This window comes from Pleurodeles waltl, chromosome 3_1, assembly GCF_031143425.1.
Source record: "Pleurodeles waltl isolate 20211129_DDA chromosome 3_1, aPleWal1.hap1.20221129, whole genome shotgun sequence".
NCBI classification, from domain to species: domain Eukaryota; kingdom Metazoa; phylum Chordata; class Amphibia; order Caudata; family Salamandridae; genus Pleurodeles; species Pleurodeles waltl.
This window is the reverse complement of record NC_090440.1, coordinates 1,453,987,005-1,454,004,416: the sequence shown is the minus strand read 5'-3', so window position 1 is coordinate 1,454,004,416 and position 17,412 is coordinate 1,453,987,005. Positions and strand designations below refer to the sequence as shown.

The 17,412-nt window shown below is 45.9% G+C and overlaps 1 long non-coding RNA gene across 1 annotated transcript in view; it reads right to left on the bottom strand.

Annotated features, from left to right (window-relative positions):
* The window catches only part of LOC138285293 (uncharacterized), a 38,808-nt gene extending 21,598 nt beyond the window's left edge, over positions 1–17,210 (bottom strand). Inside the window, exons 1-2 of the long non-coding RNA XR_011201565.1 lie at positions 16,940–17,210; positions 12,102–12,213 (exon numbers count right to left, since the gene is read on the bottom strand). This is a non-coding gene — a long non-coding RNA (uncharacterized lncRNA). The remainder of the gene's footprint in view (positions 1–12,101; positions 12,214–16,939) is intronic.
* Between the last annotated feature and the right edge of the window lie 202 nt (positions 17,211–17,412).

The window sequence follows — 17,412 nt, the reverse complement described above, 5'->3', positions numbered from 1 at the left end:
ATTTAACAAGTTACGCTAGGCCACCTTGCATGTGCCTGCATGGCTTGATAAATCTAGAATGAAGAAGAAAATGCATCTCAGAATTTCTTTTGTGCAGGAAGGTGTGCCTTCCTGCACAAAAACAATCCTATCTACAACGCAGGCACCCTTGCACCACGATGCAAGGGTGTCTGCATTGGCGCTAGACAGCCAAAAGTGCTCCAGCACTGGCAAAGGACGGAAATGTGCCGTGAAATGTTAAATATGGCACATTCCTGCCCTTTCCCTATCACACAGCGCAGAAAGGTAGCTTGCTGCATTGCACTGCATGAAGAATGACAAATATGGGCCTGACTTTCTACTCTGTACCCTAAGTCAACAACAAAGAGGAAGGGTCTGAGGTGCTAAGAGTTGGGCAAGAGGTCAAACGTGATTCACTGGTGTCACAGAGTGCACAATTTCAAGTGTACTAAAGCAGGCATATAGGTGAATCAACCTTCATGTTTTTTTCCTATTTCCTGTTTGACGAGCCCTTCCCTTACAAGAAGTTGTACAGCTCTGCACAGTCACTGACGTAGGTGTAGTACAGTACAATCTACATGCCGGTCTGAAAGTGTCTTTTGACGTTTTATCTTCTTTTTGCTCCCTATAATTTATGTACGTTTTGTGTAAGCTGAGCAACCCAGGATTTAGAAAACACTCGGTGATGGCTGAGCCCACATACAGTGTAAGAGGTGCATTAACTTGCCTCTTCTGGTATCATTTTCCTCTAAATGCATCCCAGGAAAGCGCGCCGCTCCTTCTTCTTTGCCTTCGTTCGCCGCTCTTTGTTTAGTCCTCGCAGGCTCTCATGCTCTGCCCAACACGTGTTTCGTGTTTCATTCCTGTTATGAATGTGCCATTGTCTGCAGGGAAATACGAGCCCACCAGATGCTCCTATTCTTCACTCGTGCTGCTAGATTTATAAAAATGATTTCCTTTTTTGCACCAACCTCAGACAGGCAAGCACACGATGCATGACTTAAAAAAACTACTTCAACATGTGAAGTGTTCTTCATGGCTTTCCATGTTCCTTTAAATAAGGAAAAATGTCAGCGTTTTTAAAAATGTTGCCGGAGGATCATGGGAAATTAAGGCTTTGCAGGAAAAACACAATGTAAACTCAACTGTCAGCATGCCAATTCTCTCATGAAAAAGTTGCTTCAAGAACATTCTGGAAATTTTCTGCAGGAATTTTGGGTCACATGACAGGTTTTGTAAAGTTAACAAACTCCACAACTTCACAAAGTTGTGTGGGCGAAATTCAAATTCTGCCGAGCCCTATTTTAAAATCACTTTCAGAGAACACTGGAGGAGTGTGGTAGTTGTGGAGGACGCACACAAATTCATTTATCTGAAACAGAAACAACCCCACCACCAGCCAACTGTAAACACTTACAGTTTGGAGAGTCAGCTCACACACTCTCTTTGCCACCAGTCAGTTTTATGTACCAACTACAGTAATGCAAGTTAAGGTCAGAGAGGTCAACTTCACTTCATTTTTAAAGAGTGTTAAAGGTGATGCTCTTTTTTTCTAGACTCACTACAATAACATGCTTTGCTACCTTTATTGCTTCATGTATTTGTAACCCTGTTGGAAGTATTGGTTGACGTATTTCAGTAAAATTATGCTCCGGTATGCATTGTTCTTTTTATTGTCAACCACTTGATGGTTGGTGCAGTGGAGTTTTGGCTGCTACCTATGACATCACAATGTTGATCTATGTGTAACCATATTGACATTATATTACGCGAATTGATGACAAGCTAATTGTAAAGTGGCGTACTAAAAGTCTATATCAAGGTGCATTTTCTGTAGGCTAGTTTTTTATTGCTTGTGGTATAGCCACATTAATTAAGATATAAGACTTTAAGCCGATTTCATGTTTTCTTATTGTGTTAAAGAATAGTTATCATTGAAACGATAATGAATTTCTTGATGGATGTGTTTTAAATGTTATATGTTAATGATGAAAAATTTTAGTTTCCCACCATATTTACTGACATGTATTAAAAAGATATTTCACTTTTGAACTTTTCTGTAACATGAAATTAGACAAGATTTGCTAATGACAATGTTATTATTGAAACGTTTACATCTGTCTGTTTAACACGGCTAAAGTGTGCCATTTTTATTTTGCTTTAGTTACTTGTGTTAAGGCCTGCTAGGCCCAAGCCTCATAGAATGTGAGAAAGTTGTCTTCTTTTTGCTAGCGTGTCATTTCTTTAAGATAGTTTGGAAATAGATGTGCTATTGTCTTATTCACAGAGAGCCTGGGAAAGTAACCTTGAGGACAGTACACAGAGAAACAGAGAACATGAAGATTGGACTTCATAAATTGCTGCAAAGTTGTACAGGAGAGCAAAGATGGGCATCTTCCCATGATGGACCTGGGAACTTGCCTGCATGTTACAGATATTTGTCGCATGATGTGCTTTGATTGGACAATTAAAATCTTTCAATCCATATAAGGTTATTAGTGGACAACTCATCATTCACTTTGGACTTTAATTTATCGTTTTCAGGTAGATGAAGTAGGAGCGACCCCCTTGGACTTTGAGAGGTACAGACCTCTTTCCCCTTGCCCTGCACTTTCCCAGTGTTTGCTGAGAAGACTTCGATTTTTCTTTGGCCCATGAGACGTCTCTTGGCCAAGCTTCTGAGATGCTGACATCTTCCCATTTTAACTATAAATTTCAGCTTACACTTTTACCAAATCAGCACCATTTTCTTGTTTTCCACTGGACATCTTAGGTCCAAAATCAAAATGTTTCAAATTAATTGGGTTCATTATTTTATTTCCTTTGCTTGGGCCGCGATATACTTTACATGGTAAGGAAATGGAACAATGATTATTTCACCCTAAATAGGACAGGGCAACAGTCATTATGGCTTGACAGCAAAGTGGTGTTCAGACCACCAGATAAGAGCATTTATATCAATGGAGCCACCACAGCTTTCACCTGGGTAAACCCACCACTATCCCTGCCTCTAAACAGACTGAAGAAACCACAACAGACACAATCATTCAGTGCGGTTTACCTGTGTGCTTACATTTACATTCATATGCACATAGACACTAAGGGGCATATGTATACTCTGTTTGCGCCGGATTTGTGTCATTATTTTTTAAGCAAATCTGGCGCAAACTTAACTACATGTTTATATTTTGACGCTAGACCCGTCTAGCTTCAAAATATTGGAGTTAACAAAATTTTTTGCCTGCGGAAAACTACCTTGCATCAATGAGATGCAAGGTAGGAGTTCCCAGGCAAAAAATGGGTCTAAGGCCTTTGCGTCCTATTTATCCTACCATGCAAAAATCATGCAAAGGAGGAGGGCCTTAAATAATGGAGATAAGCCTGTTAGCGCCATTTTTTAATGCCTGGGTCAGGGCAGGAATTAGGGGACCTGTGGGCCATTTTCCATGGTCAGGGGCCATGGAAACAGCCCACAGGTGCCCTTTCCTCCACCCAGGAACACCCCCAACCACCACCACCCACACCTGGAGGACACCTAAGGATGGGGGGACCCAACCCAGGTAATTCCAGGTAAGTTTTTTTTTTTTAAATGCCATAGTGGGCCTAACTTGGGCCCCCCTACATGGCACAGTGCCCAATGGCCATGGCAAGGGGTCATAAGTCCCCTGGGTATGGCCATTGGGCAGGGGGGCATGACTCCTGTCTTTACTAAGACCGGAGTCATGTCCATGGGGGTTGTGCATCAAAAAATGACGCTAGTCAGGTTAGCAACATTTTTCTGACTCTAACCTGACTAGCACCATTCTTTGACGCACAACCTCCTGTTTCCCCTACGCCTCCCCCACCCAGTTAGCGTCATTTATTTTGACGCTAATCGGGCCTAACCGCCGGCTAGCATCATTCGTTAAATATGACACCCGGCTGGCACCCAGGAATGGCGCTAGCCAGCGGTAAGCTTTTTGATGCAAACCTGAGCAAACGCAGGTTTGCGCTAAAAAGTATAAATCAGTGCCTAAAATTTCTCTTCTCTTTAACCCCTTCGCCGCCACGGACGTAATGGTTACGTCCATGGCTGCACCCGTGTGGTGCCATGGACGTAACCATTACGTCCTGGGACCGGCCCTCGGGGGAAGCGCTAGTGCTCCCCCCGAGGGCCGCCCCCCTAACCCCTAGGCCAGGGCTGAAAGGGAAATCCCTTCCCCTTCCAACCCCGACCCCCCCCCTGTGACGTCAGCGTGCGATGGCGCACTGTTTGTCACAGGGCCTCCTCCCATCGCGCTGGAAGCACAGCTGCCAGCGTGATCGGAAGAGAAATGGTTTGCATTTCTCTTCTGATCACGTGGGGGAGGCCGAGAGAGGCTTCAAAGGGAAGGAAAGTTATTTTCTTCCCTTTGAAATCTCTCTCTGCGTTTTGGCAGCCGGATTGAAAGCAATCCGGCTGTCAAAACGCCCACTAGACACCAAGGATTTTTTTTTTAATGAAACTGACATAAGGTCGCTCCCAGGGGGGGCATTTTTTTAAGGCCAGGGGGGGCAGATCGGCCTATTATTAGACTCATCTGCCCCCGGAGGGGGGCGGCAGAAACCTCTAGGCACCAGGGAGAATTTTTGTTTTTTGTTTTGTTTTTCTTTAGTTTTTTGTTTTAGAGGTGGGGAGCGACCCCTTGGGCAAGGGTCGCTCCCAGGGGGGGGCATTTTTTTTAAGGCCTTTTCTGCCCCCCCTAGGCACCAGGGATGTATATATTTTTTTTTTGTTTAGTTTTTTGTTTTAGAGGTGGGGAGCAACTCCTTAGGCAAGGGTCGCTCCCATAGGGGGCAAATTATATTTAGGCCATTTCTGCCCCCCTTGGGGGCAAATCAGCCTATTTTAATTAGGCCGATCTGCCTCCAAGGGGGGCAGAAACCACTAGACACCAGGGAGCTTTTTTTTTTGTTTGTGAATTTCACGTAAGGGGAGCGACCCCTTAGGCAAGGGTTGTTCCCCTGGGGGGCAAATTATATTTAGGCCATTTCTGCCCCCCTTGGGGGCAAATCAGCCTATTTTAATTAGGCCGATCTGCCTCCAAGGGGGGCAGAAACCACTAGGCACCAGGGATCTTTTTTTTGCGCCGTCACGCAAGGGGAGCGACCCTGTAGGCAAGGGTTGCTCCCCGTGGGGGGGTGGGGGGCACATTTATTTTAGGCCATTTAAGCCCCCCCTGGGGGTAGATCGGCCTATTGTTATAAGGCCGATCTGCCCCCGGGGGGGCAGATACCTCTAGGCGCCAGGGCTAAAAAAAAAATTGTGTTTGATTTTTTTGTTTGTTTGATTTTTTAGAGATGGGGAACGACCCCTTAGGCAAGGGTCGCTCCCCTGGAGGGGCAAATTGTATTTAGGCCCTTTCTGATTTTAGGTCAATCTGCCCCCAAGGGGGCAGAAACCACTAAGCACCAGGGATCTTATTTTTTGCGCTGTCATGCAAGGGGAGCGACCTTGTAGGCAAGGGTCGCTACCCGGGGGGTTGGGGGGTGGCAAATTTATTTTAGGCCAATTCTGCCCCCTGGGGCCGGCTGAGCTAGAGGCCAAAAACCACAGGTAGGCACATTGCAAAAAACACCTCTGTTTTCTGTGAAAAAATGTGATGTGTCCACGTTGTGTTTTGGGCCATTTCCTTTAGTGGGCGCTAGGCCCACCCACACAAGTGAGGTACCATTTTTATCGGGAGACTTGGGGCAATGCTGGGTGGAAGGACATTTGTCACTCCTCTCAGATTCCAGAACTTTCTGCCACCGAAATGAGAGGAAAAAGTGTTTTTTTGGCCAAATTTTGAGGTTTGCAAATGATTCTGGGTAACAGAACCTGGTCAGAACCCCACAAGTCACCTCATCATAGATTCCCCTAGGTGTCTAGTTTTCATAAATGTGCTGGTTTGCTAGGTTTCCCCAGGTGCCGGCTGAGCTAGAGGCCAAAATCCACAGGTAGGCACTGTTTTCTGTGAAAAAATGTGATGTGTCCTGTTGTGTTTTGGGCCATTTCCTTTCGTGGGCGCTAGGCCTACCCACACAAGTGAAGTACCATTTTTATCGGGAGACTTGGGGGAACGCTAGGTGGAAGGAAATTTGTGGCTCCTCCCAGATTCCAGAACTTTCTGTCACCGAAATGAGAGGAAAAAGTGTTTTTTGGGCCAAATTTTGAGGTTTGCAAAGGATTCTGGGTAACAGAACCTGGTCAGAGCCCCACAAGTCACCCCATCTTGGATTCCCCTAGGTCTCTAGTTTTCAAAAATGCACAGGTTTGGTAGGTTTCCCTAGGTGCCGGCTGAGCTAGGGGCCAAAATCTACAGGTAGGCACTTTGCAAAAAACACCTCTGTTTTCTGTAAAAAAAAATGGGATGAGTCCACGTTGTGTTTTGGGCCATTTCCTTTCATGGGCGCTAGGCCTACCCACACAAGTGAGGGACCATTTTTATCGGGCGACTTGGGGGAACACTGGGTGGAAGGAAATTTGTAGCTCCTCTCAGATTCCAGAACTTTCTGTCACCGAAATGTGGGGAAAATTTGTTTTTTTAGCCAAATTTTGAGGTTTGCAAAGGATTCTGGGTAACAGAACCTGGTCAGAGCCCCACAAGTCACCCCATCTTGGATTCCCCTGGGTCTCTAGTTTTCAAAAATGCACAGGTTTGGTAGGTTTCCCTAAGTGCCGGCTGAGCTAGGGGCCAAAACCTACAGGTAGGCACTTTGCAAAAAACACCTCTGTTTTCTATAAAAAAATGGGATGTGTCCACGTTGTGTTTTGGTCCATTTCCTTTCGTGGGCGCTAGGCCTATCCACACAAGTGAAGTACCATTTTTATCGGGAGACTTGGGGGAACACTGAGTGGAAGGACATTTGTGGCTCCTCTCAGATTCCAGAACTTTCTGTCACCGAAATGTGAGGAAAATGTGTTTTTTTAGCCAAATTTTGAGGTGTGCAAAGGATTCTGGGTAACAGAACCTTGTCAGAGCCCCACAAGTCACCCCATCTTGGATTCCCCTAGGTCTCTAGTTTTTAAAAATGGACAGTTTTGGTAGGTTTCCCTAGGTGCCGGCTGAGCTAGAGGCCAAAATCTACAGGTAGGCACTTTGCAAAAAACACCTCTGTTTTCTGTCAAAAAATGGAATGTGTCCACGTTGTGTTTTGGGGCATTTCCTATCGCGGGCACTAGGCCTCCCCACACAAGTGAGGTATCATTTTTATCGGGAGACTTGGGGGAACAAAGAATAGCAAAACAAGTGTTATTGCCCCTTGTCTTTCTCTACATTTTTTCCTTCCAAATATAAGAGAGTGTGTAAAAAAGACGTCTATTTGAGAAATGCCCTGTAATTCACATGCTAGTATGGGAACCAAGGAATTCAGAGATGTGCAAATAACCACTGCTCCTCAACACCTTATCTTGTGCCCATTTTGGAAATACAAAGGTTTTCTTGATAGCTATTTTTTACTCTTTATATTTCAGCAAATGAATTGCTGTATACCCGGTATAGAATGAAAACCCACTGCAGGGTGCAGGTCATTTATTGGCTCTGGGTACCTAGAGTCCTTGATGAACCTACAAGCCCTATATATCCCCGCAACCAGAAGAGTACAGCAGACGTAACAGTATATTGCTTTAAAAAATCTGACATTGCAGGAAAAAGTTATAGAGTAAAACGTAGAGAAAAATTTCAGATTTTTTCACCTCAATTTCAATATTTTTTGTGTTCAGTTGTTATTTTCTGTAGGAAACCCTTGTAGGGTCTACACAAATTACCCCTTGCTGAATTCAGAATTTTGTCTACCTTTCAGAAATGTTTCGGTTTCTGGGATCCAGCATTGGTTTCATGCCCATTTCTGTCACTGACTGGAAGGAGGCTGAAAGCACAAAAAATCATAAAAATGGGGTATGTCCCAGTAAAGCCAAACTTGTGTTGAAAAATTGGGTTTTCTGATTCAAGTCAGCCTGTTCCTGAAAGCTGGGAAGCTGGTGATTTTAGCACTGCAACCCCTTTGTTGATGCCATTTTCAGGGGAAAAACCACAAGCCTTCTTCTGCAGCCCCTTTTTCCCAAATTATTTAAAAAAAACGAAATTTTCACAGTATTTTGGCTAATTTCTTGGCCTCATTCTGGGGAACAAATCTGGGTACCTCTAGAATCCCTAGGATGTTGGAAAAAAAGGGCGCAAATTTGGGGTGGGTAGCTTATGTGGACAAAAAGTTATGAGGGCCTAAGCGCAAAGTGCCCCAAATAACCAAAAAAAGGCTTGCCACCTGAGGGGGAAAAGGCCTGGCAGCGAAGGGGTTAAAGCAAAGGCATGTGTATTGTTAGGCATTTGCAACCACTAAGAACTTAGTTTGCAACCACTTTCACAGAATATAGAAATGCCACACATACCTGTCCAATTATATAGGCCCTCATTACAACCCTGGCGGTCCAAGACCGCCAGGGCTGTTTCGGAGTTTGTACCGCCAACAGGCTGGCAGTACAAACTCGGGCATTACGACTGTGGCGGAAGCGCCGCGGTCGCACCGCCGGGACTGGCGGTTTCCCTTCACTTTTGTCCCGGCGGTGGGATTACGAGTCCCCCTCCCGCCAGCCTTTTCATGGCGGTTTGAACCGCCATGAAAAGGCTGGCTAAACGGGAAGACACTGGGCCCTTGGGGGCCCCTGCACTGCCCATGCCACTGGCATGGGCAGTGCAGGGGCCCCCTGCCACGGCCCCATGGAGCTTTTCACTGTCTGCATAGCAGACAGTGAAAAGTGCAACGGGTGAAACTGCACCCGTCGCACCGCCGCATCACCGCTAGCTCCATTTGGAGCCGGCTCTCGTGTTGCGGCCAAGATCCCCGCTGGGCCGGCGGGCGGAAACCAGGTTTCCACCCGCCGGCCCAGCGGGGATCTCCACATAGACCCCGTGGGAGTGCAGCCGCATTGGCGGCCGCCCAGCGGTTTCAACTTGGCGGGCGGCGCTTGCCGCCCGCCAAACTTGAAATGAGGGCCATAGTGTTTTGCTTCCACTATTGCGATCCCAAAGCGCTGTTTCATCATCCTTAAAAGATATTCTGTGAATACATGCTGGCCGTTAAAGGTGTTAGTTGCTGCACTCTAGATATTGGTAGCAGGGTTGCTTGAATGTTCTGTAGATAAACTCTGACAAATACAATAGAAGGAGTGCACCATTTTGAACTTGATGACAAGCATAAGGGGTTTTACATTGTGACCTCTGTGACAAACACCACAGGAAAGGGGTGTTATACTCTCATCTTCTAAAAAGATTTCTGGTTTAACAGGAGGCAGAGGTCTGCTTTTGGGATCACATCTCCAATTTTATGTTTAGTATTTTGTTTTGTGTTGTCAAAAGTATGTTTTGTTTTTTAAAGTAAAATCACTGGATGGACTTCAATTTGTTAGGGCTTATTATGTGCTTTGCGGAATTCTGAGTTTCTAACCTAACCCACATCACAGAATAAACCTTGGACTGCTCTGCCTCGCTACCCTGAAGGACAGATGCAGTAAGGGTGAACTTTGCATTCATCTGATCCTAAAGGTTGGGCTCCAATCCTTTGTTGATCTTCTTTACATACTAGTGATTGGTTAGCAGTTATGTATGCTCACCGGTAAATTAGTTCCATTGATCATATCTGTTAGAGACAGTAATAATGTAAACCATTTGTCAGATACGTTAGGAAGCGGATTTATATTGTATATTCTGTGACAGGCACCAAGGCGGGGGTCTTTACAGTATTAAAAGCTGAGAAGCAGTCTTAGAGTTCTTTTAGGAGAGGGTTTTTGTTTTCATCACGTAGTTAGGTCATTTTGCTTGGCATTTCGTTATTTGTGAATTAAAGCAATTTCAGTTTAAAAAGTAAAAACATGTGTTAGACATCGATTTAGTAAGTCTGTTTGTGTGCCTTAATGAGACAGTTCTAAAAGGAGATACTTGATGCCCAGTTTTGATCCAGGAGCACCAGAATACCAGGAGTAAAAGGCTTTAATTATCATGGTTGGAGATCGATAACCCCTGATTGCCCTTGGATCGAATCTGTCCTACATTGCCACATGAGTTGCAGTAATGGTACATTGTTATTGCCCACTGCCCCGGAGTCAACCATCTCTGCTTGTGTCCATCTTCCCCGCAGCCCCTCCTGTCGCATTACAAACTTTAACAGCTACAGTGCTGATTTCCTACGGAAAAAACATCAATAGTCTTTCATCCTAGTTCTGCCAGAAGAAGCAGGGCTTCTTTGCACACTATTTGTTCATGCTTTCAGGAGAACTGGACTACCTTAAGGGTTGGTACACTGCTGCCAGAGTGAGCCAGGAAGGGTGGCTGCTAGAAACTGCATCTGAGCTGTTCATATGAGGCCATTGGAAGAGCCTCACAGCAGAGGCTCAGGGGTTCATTCCGACCCTGGCGGGCAAAGACCGCCATGGCCGCGAATGACGGAAGCACCGCCAACAGGCTGGCGGTGCTTCCTAGCCCATTCTGACCGCGGCGGTAAAGCCGCGGTCAGAAAACCTTGGGCCGGCGGTTCCCCGCTGGTTTACCCCCGGCTGGGTGAATCCGCCAGGGCAGCGCTGCAAGCAGCGCTGCCTTGGGGATTCTGACCCCCTTCCCGCCAGCCTGTTTCTGGCGGTTTTCACCGCCAGGAAGAGGCTGGTGGGAACAGGTGTCCTAGGGCCCCTGGGGCCCCTGGGGCCCCTGCTCTGCCCTTGCCACTGGCATGGGCAGTGCAGGGGTCCCCTAACAGGGCCCAGGGCGGCTTTTCACTGTCTGCCTAGCAGACAGTGAAAAGCGCGACGGGTGCAACTGCACCCGTCGCACTGCTGCAACACCTCCGGCTCCATTCGGAGCCGGCTCCTGTGCTGCGGCCCTCATTCCCGCTGGGCCGGCGGGCGCTAACTTGCTTAGCGCCCGCCGGCCCAGCGGGAATGTCAGAATGCGGGAAGCGGTATTTTGGCCGCGTGGCGGCCAAATGGCGCTTCCCGCCTGGCGGGCGGCGGTTAGAATGAGGGCCTCAATGTCTACAAGCACTCAGAGAGTTGAGGGAACTGATTGAGACTCAGTTTACTGATGACAGTAAGCACAACTGATTAAGCAGGATGTAGAAGATAGTGTCGGCAGGATCCGTCACGGCAAGATCCGTGTCGGCAGGAACATACTTTGGTGGGTGAAAGAAGCTTAGCAGAGTCCATTGTTTAAGTTTCTTGAATATTAATAAATGGACATCCTAGGTCGTTATTGCCCCGGGATAAATAGATGAGTGACTGCATAAATGGAAGTAACCAGGACCTTAAGTCCAATGCCAAACCCATTGAATTTGCCAGTACTTGGTTTGAAGAGGAGAAACTATAGCATATACTACTGGCTTTCAGAAAGCAGTACGTTTTCAGGGTCGTAACATCAGAGCATAGGTATCAGAGGTCTTATTTCATTCAGTATGCTGAAAAGATTTCACAGATAAATTCGTTGATTTTATCCTGACGTCTTGCTTTGTAATCTCCAAGGTACTATGCCTTTGTGTTCACTAGGAGCCCAGTTTGTTCCTTCAGTTGCCGTGGCGAGGGCTGAAACTTCTGATTCAACTAGCCCATACGATACATGCTTTTTCAGTACACAGACCATACGTATTACTAGACAACAACAACATTTGTGGAAGTGTGCAAACATAATCGGGGAGGATGGGTACATTTGTGAAGGAAGCCAGCAAAAAAAGCATTGGCAAAGTCAAGGTATCTGGCATTAGTTACGAGTCCTTTGGCAGTATAAGAGCTTGTTGCTATTGTTTAGTAAAATGTTATTTGTGAGGAAATTCCAGTCTTTTTCAATCTTAAAAAAATGCAAGCAAAAGGTTTTTTGGTCACACATTGGCACAGCTGCTAGCCACATTAAGTGAATTATATTATATACATAAAGTTGGTAAAATGAAAAAATCTCTTGGCCAGTACCAGACCTAACAATGTGCTGATCCTCAGGTTTTAGATTTGCTTAAGGAAATACAGAGGAGGCAGGGATAGAACTGCAAAGGTGTTCCTGAGATGCATAAGCAACAGATGGCACTCTCAGGGAAATAGCTGACCATTTTAACCCACTGCACTGACCTACCCTCTGCCCTAGGTCCAGAGGACAACAGGAGATGTTCTGGGCTACTGGTTCTTAACGTTTGGTCTGGGGAGCCCCGGGATACCCGAAGCCTTCTCAGGAGGTTTGCGTCTGCCTAGAAAATTAAATATTATTAACAGAGTAATAAAGTGTATATTAACAAAGAAATACAAATATTAAATTAACATTTTTAAAGTCTTCTGTAAATATGAAGGAAGCAATTTGAAGCTGGAGGCTAAAAATTAAGTTATTATCCTCAGATTGTTTTGTGGGAGCTGTGCAGATGCATCAAACAGAATATGGCATGGACAATGAATGGCCTCAATTGAATTTAGAAATGCTCCAACATCCCTCTTTTTAATATATATGTTTCTGAATTAAATAAAATAAGTCATCTTTTGGGTATTCGATGATGAATGCTTGTTTCTGTATTTTTGCTTGCTGGGGTCTATGCCTTTTAATAATGACTCATTGGGGGTATCCAGATTCCAATAATGATTGAGTTGGGGTCCAGCGTTCCAGTAAGGATTAAGGGGTCCATAGAAATCAAAATGTTCACAACCACCGTTTTAAGCAGTAGAAGTCTCATCGTTATTTTATCATTTGCGATGTATTAAGTGGCTGTCCAAGAATCGAGGCAGGTGTAGTCATCAAAACACATCTCACACTTTTAATAGATAATAAACAATAAACAGACAGGGACAAGTGAAAAGTGGGAACATATCAATTAAACTTAATATCATATATTGAACGTATTCTTTTCTCTTTACAGTCGCAGCCCTATTTGTACCATTTCCTCCTACCCAGTTCTCAAGAACGCAATGATCTGTATTTTGTCCTTCTAGCCCAGCCTTGCACATACAACTCATGCTGCACATCTGGCCTGCTCCAATGGCGTAGCCTTTTTAAAACACCAGTCATAAATTGATCAAAACATTTGAATGAAGTGTTTTCTAGAATACCCAGCTTCCTCCCACCCAAGTCCAGCACACACACCTTTATTCCCTTCTTACTTTGACATAAATCATAATCTTTCTTGTATTCCCTTTGCTCCGGTGCTACTTTGTGCATTGCCAACCTATCAGCACTTCCACCAGTCCTCCCTCTCCCAACCCCAGCACTGATACCAAAGGGTGAAACATTTCCATTGTTCTGGAAGCTGTGTAATATACTCAAACCAAATCCTTACGTTTCTTACTAGGAGCTTTACCAGCAATGACTAACTGTAAGTATCATTCCCACGTGATTCATTCGATCCTCCAGGCTGCTCAACTTAGGACAGTACAATGTTGTTCTCACGTGCCTCATTGCCATCACATTTGAAACACCCTGAGATAGCAGTTTTAATTTAGTCCCTGTACTTTATATTTCTGGAACCCCTTTTTCCAAAACACCTGCTGCAAAATCCTGTCAGGACTTTTTTGTTGATACAATTCACCAAGTGCTTCACTAGCCATATAGAATGATAGGCAAAACCAAACTAAAGTTCTCAGAGATGCTCCATCCACTCACTGCCCAGCAAGGTCCAGGGCCTTGGTTTCTCTGGTGCTTCTGCTGGAAATAACAGATTTTTCTATGCCTTTTTCACTAGCTATACAACTTAAGCATGTTTTGAATATGTGTTGTGCTAAGCTGTCCAGGCCTGGTCACCAGCACCACAAAGACACACTACTTTTGTTACAATGTTTTCCTGTGGGCCTTTGGGAGGAGTCAACCCACTTTCTAGAAACAACTTGCGATCTGAGGCGTCGCTACTTAGTGAAGAACTGGGGAACATACATAGTTTTTAAAGTATTTAAAGAATGTATATATTTTGCACCTGGGATGGTACTGCAGATTTGTTTAAAAAATGCCTTTGGTCATTGCAGAGGCTACTGGAATAGTTATATTCATACTGTGGGATAATTTGGAGGGCCCTGTCCGGATTTCTAGGTAACAAAGGTAATTAGTACAGTAGGTTCCCATAAGACGGGAAAACTTGAAACAACACTGAATGAATAATGACGTGTTTTAATCATGCATTTTGAAATGGCTCCTTTTGCAGGGTTATCCCAAACATTTTGCTTTCTTCCTCCTATTTCTTTCTGATCTGTTTTTGATGGTTTATTGTTTAAGTACACTTTACCACTGCTGATAAGTGCTAAAGTGCAAGTGCTCCCCATGTAAATTGTATTGGTGATTGGTTTATCCATGATTGGCATATTTGATTTACTCATACGTCCCTAGTAAAGTGCACTATCTCTGCCTAGGGCCTGTAAATCAAATGCTACTAGTGGCCCTGCAGCACTGATTTTGTTACCCGCATGAGTAGCTCTGTGAAGATGTCTCAGACCTGCCACTGCAGACAGTGTCTGTGTGTGCAGTTTTAAACTTGCCAGGCCCAAACCTTCCCTTTTTGTACATGTAAGGCACCCCTAAGCTGGGCCCTACGTAGCCCCATGGGCAGGGTACAGTGTATGTTAAAGGCAGGACATGTATTGACGTGTTTTACAAGTCCTGACAGTGAAATACTGCCAAATTTGTTTTTCACTGTTGCAAGGCCTATCTCTCTCACAGATTAACATGGGGACTTCCTTTCAATATATGTTAAAAGCCGTTTCCCATTGGGAGCAAATATAGATAAGGAGTTTGGGGTCTCTGAACTCACAATATAAAAATAAATTTTTTAGTAAAGTTGGTTCTTAGATTGTCAGTTTGAAAATACCACTTTTAGAAAGTGGGCATTTTTTTGCTTAACCATTCTGTGCCTCTGCCTGCTTGTGTATTCCACGTCTGGGTCAGACTGACAGTCTGGCTGATTGTGAATCTCCACTAGACAGTGACACAAAGGGAGCTGGGGAGTAGCCTGCATATTCTGATGGGACATCTAGGCTAGTTTGGACAAGGGAGTGGTCACTAACACCTGAAAGGGCTGTGTCTGCCCTCACACAGTGCAGTGTTCGACACCCTGGTGTATGTCTGGGGCCAGGCCTGGGCAAGGCAGGATCTCGTCACCAACAGAGACTTTCCTTAGAAGTTTGCCTACTTCAAAGGCAGACTGGGAATACGTAGTGGACCCAAAGCCCCAGACTTTTAGAACACTTCTGGATCAAGAGGAACCACTGCAAAGGAGAAGAGCTGAAGAGCTGGAGGAGAAGTACTGCCTGTATGCGGTGTGTGCTTTGCTGGGTTGGTCTGCAGTTGCTGCTTGTTCCTTAAAGAGGGCAAAGACTGGACTTTGCTGGGTATCCTGCTTCTGAGGTTTCTCCAAGGGCTTGTAGTACAGCTTGCCTCCTATTGGAAGTCTCAGGCATATCAAAGATTTTAGCTTCATCTGCCTACAGCACTGGGAACTGTGTGTTTTGTGCTGCAACAGAAGAAAAACCACTGCAATGTTGTCAATGACACCACTACCTGCACTGTGACCTGATAACGCCACACAGAGCCGTGCCTCACATCGCACCGCAACCTCGGTCTCACTGACGACACCACCTGATGCCGTCACCGAGCCACTGCTTGCACTATGACCTGTGGGCCGGCACTCCGCATCGCCTTGCTCACACCACAGCCTTGGCATTTCAGACGCCGCCGCTCCATGCTGACACCGGCATTGCTGCATGCACCATGGCCTGTGGACATCGCTCGTGAGGTACACGAAGCACCATCCTGTCCTGCACGGCAGTCCCGGTCCACTGACACCAGTGCCATTGACTCCAGTGTCATCAACAGACGTGCCTGTCTGTACCGAGACCCGTGGGTGCCTCACGGAGGCCATCCCAGGCTGCACCAGCGTCTTGGGCCTACCGATGACAGCACTTCAGCAACAACAATGCCGCTGCCTGCACCGTAACTTGGAGACATCGCACATCTCACCGCCCTGTTTCACACCATAGCCCTGGTCTCACCTACGCCACAGGACGCTGTCACCAAGCCACTGCCTGCGCTGTGACCTGTGGGCACCACATATCACAGCGTCCCGCTTCGCACTGCAGCCCCAACGTCATCTTCACCAGCGCTCCTGACTTTCTCATCAGCCCAGAGTTCGATCTGCAAAGCATGTGACTTCAATTGCCAAACGACCCCCCACACCGAATCCCAGAATCAATGCCTTCAATGCCAGCGATGCCATTCTCCAGATCTCATTGCAAGGTTCACGATGCCCTACATTTTCAAGGTACTGTTTGAGAGTCTCCCCAACACCGTAGCTGGCCCTCGATTCCCCAGCTGGCCTGAACGGTTGTATTTGTTGTTTGTGATGCCATGATAGCCCCAGACAGAGCTATCGACTTCAAGGAACTGTATTTGTAAGGTAATTCTTGCAAAGTTCATATCTTTATTACTGTATGTTGGTTTTTCTCATTTTGTTCTTGTTTAACATATATAAATATTGGCTATTTTTCTAAAACTGGTGTGGTGACCTTTTGTAGTGTTTTCACTGTATTACTCTGGGTTATATGCAAATGCTTTACAAATTACTTCTGAGATAAGCCTGACTGCTTGTGCCAAGCTAACAAGGGTGTGAGCAGGGGTTATCTGAGCTGGGTATCTCCCTTATTCTGACTAGAGTGAGGGTCCCTTCTTGGACAGGGCGCAAACCGACTGCCAACTAGAGTCCCCATTTCTAACACAGGCAATATGTGAAGGTAGCAGCAGAAAAAGGTAGGGAAAACGGAGCAGAAAAAGAGGTGCGAAATGTAATTAATAAAGACGAATAAAGACAATAAGACAGAGAATTAAAGACAGACGGTAAAGAAGATGGTGGGTTAAAAGTTGGATGATGTCATTTGTTGAACATAGAAAGACTGAACATGTCCAGTGAGCTTCGAACCAGTGATGTTGGGAGATTTCTGAAAATACCATACCTACAGCCGTCTTTTAATCTCGTTTCCTCTCTCTTCAACCCCTGCAGGCATTGAGAAAACCACAAAGCCCACACGGAGCGGCGTCGCTCATCACCATTCGGGTCTGCGGCCTGGCCTCCCTCCAGTCTGCTGTCAGCAGAAGGCTCGCTCGCTCCCTCTCTCACCCTCCCCTCAAATGAGAGCATCACTGGCGTAACGAAACTTGAGGGGGCCTCCCTGCAAAGTACTTTGAGGGGGTCGCCTCCTCCCTTGGCCAAGGCAGGGGGCCTGCTGCCCCTTGCACACTGTACTGTGCTGAAGGCCCCACCTCCCCTGGAACTCGGGAGCCTCCCCTCTCCGCGGGGGCTGCGGGGCTCTTTGTTATGTCACTGGAGAGACTTCACGAAGAACGTGGTAGTAAGTATGGCAGATTGGTGGAAACAGTGCAACTGGGTGTTAAGAAAGAATAGTTGGTGCATTATTTAACGCGAACC